General features: G+C 35.4%; 1 long non-coding RNA gene across 1 annotated transcript; it reads left to right on the top strand.

Annotated features, from left to right (window-relative positions):
* The first annotated feature begins 2,118 nt into the window (after positions 1-2,118).
* LOC310739924 lies at positions 2,119-4,108 on the top strand. The gene is made up of 2 exons (XR_014537525.1): positions 2,119-2,662; positions 3,309-4,108. It is a non-coding gene; the product is annotated as an uncharacterized lncRNA (long non-coding RNA).
* Positions 4,109-5,367: the final 1,259 nt, after the last annotated feature.

Genomic DNA, 5,367 nt, shown 5'->3' with positions numbered 1-5,367 from the left:
AGCTATTTTCTTGAGTGGTTTCACTTTGCCCATTAATCGAGGTGTTTCCCAGAAGCCTGTGGGTGAAGTGAATAAAAAGCTCATCACTGACCCTGAGTGCACGGAAGAGAACTGATTGTCTGAGATGATTATCTGATCTATCAGTCAGACTCGAGCACTCTTCCTGTCCTGTTCTGCCCTGCTGGTATTTCCTCTAATCAGAGTTACTATGAAGTTTATTACCCTGAATTTCACCTCAACCTTTGAGGGCATCATCACAATGTAATAGTTAAAGCAATACACTGAAGCTGAACCCTGAATCTGAGTGTTTCTCTTTTAGAAAGGTCTGATGTAAATCCTTCTCAGAAAGATAGAAACCCTTAATTACTGTGTGCAATAAACCCTGAAAAGAACCAGAGGTGTCAAGTAACTAATTACATTTACTGCGTCACTTGAGATTTTGTGCACTTCTACTTAGTAGTAGTTTTTAAAATCAGCAATTTTACTTTTACACAAGTACGTTATTTTTGAAGTATTGTACTAAACTACATTTTTAATTCACATTTGTTACTGATTAAAAAATAAACAAATACAAATAATACAAGCGGAAAAAAGTGAAACGCCGTTGAATCAAAAGTTGTTCAGTAAAATCGCTCACTGTCTGAACTCTGAATCTGCATTTACGATTTCTCTCATCATCATTAATGACATTATAACACTAGATTATTTTGTTTTACTGCTCTAATTAGACTATGAGTCTTCAACAGGGGGTCCACAACCACCAGGGGCTCTGGGGCAATGCTGCAGAGGGACTGCTAATTAATGCTGAATCACAAATAATCTGTTGTTAAATTTTTTTTTTTTAATTTATAAATTATACATATTACATTAAAATATATTAAACATAAAGTGTTTTTTTAGAGTAGACTTGATGTCCATGCAAATGTGTAAATGTCCACCTGACAGGAAATGAATAATATATATGAAACTGCAAATCTATGAAAATAAAATAAAATATATGAAAAATTAGACAACGATGCATGTAAAACAACAACAACAACAACAACAACGTTCTAATTGTCTTAACATAATATAACTAGGGTAATATGATTGGTTTCTATGAATATTAGTGGTTATGTTTGACACATTTTTTATCATGGGTCCCTGCCCCATGTTTCTTGACCTTGACCTGAAAAACATTGAAGGCATTAGACTCAAGTCATGAAGTGTGTTTTTTTATTTTGTTGTTATTGTTCTTTAATTTATAAAGTTGTTCCTTCAGTTAATCAGCTAGTTGGAGATTTAGACCCCCCCCCCCCCCCCCCCGACTGTAAAAAAACATATTATTAAATTAAACCTACTTTTAACTTTAACATGAGCAGATTTTTACTTATACTTACGTAACAATGTATTGAAGTAACAGTACTTTTACTTGAGTAGCATATTCTATTACTCTTCCCACCTCCATAAAGAAGTCTTATAGCACAATACTTTGATCTTAAACATTGTTTTCAAAGTTCCAAGAAGTAACTACATAATTTTGATCGGATCTATTTTATTGTTTTTCCAGTTAAGATATATAAAATATAGTGTATATAAAATATTGTTAGTTACTCATTAACCATTAATGTTCAACTTTATTTAAATGTTATGAAAACAACCTGTTATTGTTACAACCTTGAAGTTAATTATTTTCCCATCACAGTTATTACAGCTTTCAGATCATCCATTTTTTTCATACGTCTATTTTCCACCTCTCCACAGCACACCTGAGGAGACTGTAGCACCATGTGCAGTAATGAGCAGAACTCTGACTCCTGGACTGGAGCTTATCACATCACTGGAGCTCTGACCCCTGAACCTCATCACAGGAACCTCAATGCTATATTCAATCTGCTCCACTGAAACCCTGCAGGTTAGTCTGCCTGCAATAACTACAACCACAACCACCAAAAACATCTCCAACACATCACCATCTATTCTTTTGAAAACAGCACCACTGAGATTCAGGATCCTCTTCACAGCAGCACCACTTCCTATTTCCACACTCAGGTTCTTGTAGGGTTCTTTGGTCCTGCACTCATTTTTAGCAACAGTAGGTTCAATAAAATACAATATATATATATATATTTTTTTTTACATTTGTTATTTAAAATGTATTTGACATATAAATAATACAATTACTTTATCCTTGATTATTATTATAATTTACTTCATTTGTTTTTGCTTTTATATCATGTCTTTTTTCTTTTTATTTATACAATTAATCCTTTTCCCCAGATTTCTATTGTTACTTCATTTAAATGAAATATTTTATTGATTGTCATTTGTCTTTTTGTATGACCTAATTTTTGTATGACCTTCTACAAACCTGATCTGGTCCATCTACAGAAGCAAAGGCTTCAGAATTGTGTAAACACACTCACTTCCACACTTTAAGCCTGAAAAGTTTCTCATACTGGCTTTGACACAAGACTCTAATTGTGCTGACTCAGCTGCTTCCCACAGGTGAAGGTGGTGCTCTGTAATATAAGTAAGCCTCCAGTAGTCCTCACCAGGTCCAGAGTAGTCAGAATTCGAGCTCTCTTTCTTTCTCTCCTTCACCATGAAGCCTGTCTCGGTCATGAAGCTCCTGCTTGTTGCTCTGTGTGTAGCTTCAACGATTCAAATTTCAGCATCTTAGGTGAGTTCTAACAAATCTGTAGAGTGAAATACTTAATTTTTTAATTTAATTATATATAAATATATTTAGCTTTCTCATTTGTCAGCATACTTCCAGAATCTGAGAAGATGTGTGTAGGTTTGACATTTTTCTGGTATTCTGAGGAAAGATAATGAAAGAGAAATGGATAAATAAGATGAGGAAAAGATCACACAGCTGATGTTCAAAATGGCTGCAAATTTGCATCAGCGGTATTTACTGTAACCCTAAGACAAACGACTAAAACATTAACCGTTGTTCTGACGTCATTTCTACCAAAAAATGCAAAATGCAAAATAATTTTAAATAAACTATTTTTTATTTAAATAAATAAACGAGAAAACATTTACTAACATTAACTCATTATGAGAATAACTACATCAAAGTGTCTTTAATAATGTCAAGGCAAATAACAACAAAAATATAGTTAAACTAAAAAGATATGCATTCAAGTAAATTTTTTTATATAATTTTTCATCTAGTCCTAAATAGTCTAAAGATAAATCTATAATAGCAAATCCCAAGTGGTTTCTCAAATTGTAAACTATTCTGGATTAATCATAAATGATTGATTATTCTACCTAAAAGAGAAAAAAGCATATGTGATGTTTATATTTGTCTGTTTTAGGGGAACATGACTTTTCCTGGTACTGCCAATGTAACACTGGCAACTACAAGCGGACAAAACAGCAGCAACTCAACAAACACAACGCTGCCTTTTGGATTTACAGCCGCCACCAGCACCCCAATCAACACCGTGAAGCCAGAGACCAAGGCTCCGATTAAACCTCTGGATGAAGATAGCTCAGAGGAGGACAGCAAGGAGACCCACAGGCATCACAAGAACTCAAAGATTTCATCAGAAGAAAAACAGAGGGGGGGAAGGGAAAATGAATTTGAATTTTGAAAGTCGTTCAGGATAAAAAGTGTAAATGATGTACACTGTCAAATCCAACAAATAAATATTTATAACGATCGAATAAATTAATCTATAAATATATGAATAAATACATATACAAACATGATTCAACATGATTCAATAGTTTTCATTCTAGAAATATTTATTTCCTCGTAAACTGTATTGCAAATGAAGGCATCAGTAGACACACATTAGACACAGTGAAGCATCGGATTTCTAGAAACTGAAATAAACTGTAATCTTGGATTTGATGAGCCTGTGAAAAATTCATGTAAGATCCTGTAAAGCACTGTGTCATCTGTTTATTTGCTCTACATGTAACTGCCATTGAATAAAGTTAAACAGCTGGACTTCATGTTTTCTCTTTAGTGTCTCATGTTATAAAAAACCTGCAAAGAAAAAAATACATGGAGATTGAGATGGAGCTGGTGGTGCTACGACTCAGTAGCCCAGATGCTACATCAATATGAGGCATATTTCAAAGAATCAATAAAGAGATGTACATCCTCTTGTCTGTACTTTGTCTAAAATCTGACATAGTTATAAATGAATAAAAGTAATCAGCAGAGGTTACAACAACCGGTGGTTGGTCCTGGTGTAGTATCTGTTCAGTTTTAAACAGTGTATGCAATTCCACATTAAGTGTCTCTGGATAACTTTGTAATTTGTGTGAAAAAAACAAAATGCGGATTCATTTCTGTTTCTTCAAACATGATCAAAAAAAAGCATTTCCTATTTGTGTGGCTAATGCTTATAGGACTGCCTTGCAGTAAGTACAAGCTTCCTCTCCAGTCTACTATCCCTCAGCCAGATGTCTTTACCAGTAAATCTATTATAAAGTAAGCACTGGGTCCAGACTCCAACACTCCAAAATGAAGGAGTATCTACTTTATTAATTGTTTAGAAAATTCGCATATTGTGGCACAAGTGTAGGTTACTGTTGTAGGTTGCCTCGCACTATTACAGACCAATTCAGGCCTACGTTTAAGCCTTTCAGTGATACCTGAGATCAGGTAAGTCACAACCAACCTCATTTTGCATGTTTGCTTAGGACAGGGGTGGCCAACCCGCGGCTCGCGAGCCGCATGCGTCTCTTTGGCTGGTTTCATGCGTCTCTTACGTTCATATCGATTTTTGTGTGTTGATTTTTAATGCGCGTGTTCACTTTGCTTACCTTCAATACGGTATTTTTAAGACTTAAATGAGCTTGCCCCTACTGGGAAACTTTGCGGTATATCAGACCTTGGCATGAGGCCAATCATAAATTACAGGGATGCACCGAGAATTTTTGGAAATGCCTAAATCGCCGAAACAACACGTCAGAAACACAATTGTAATGACGCAATAAAAAAGCGCAGCAGCACACGGGTATCTGGATAAGAGCAACATGTCTGCGGTGTGAGGAGAGTGATGTGCAAAACATGCAATGCTGAAATTTTAAGAGGGGGTGTATCTGCAAAGAGTTTCTCCAAGTCAGGTTTAATTGATCACCTGAAATCCAAACATCCCGATTGCCTTCTAAATATGAGAAGAACGCGGCGCAGAAAAGTAAAGTCAATCCGAGCATGCGCAGTCCGTCTGTAGAGGACGGTTTTGAAAAGGCAGGAAAGTTTTCCAGTGATGGTGCCAAGGCAAAAGGCATAAAACACAAACAAATATGGATTTCATTGACTTTTGAATTGAATTTTCATTTCGGTGCATCCCTAAAATATTATCGTTGGTGTGGCCCTCTGACACAATTCAGCTTTCTCATGTGGCCCCTTGTAAA

The sequence above is a fragment of the Silurus aristotelis genome (genome assembly GCF_946808225.1).
Source record: "Silurus aristotelis genome assembly, chromosome: 17".
Classification (NCBI taxonomy): Eukaryota; Metazoa; Chordata; class Actinopteri; order Siluriformes; family Siluridae; genus Silurus; species Silurus aristotelis.
The sequence above is the reverse complement of the archived record's forward strand: the minus strand, read 5'-3'. Positions and strand labels throughout refer to the sequence as shown.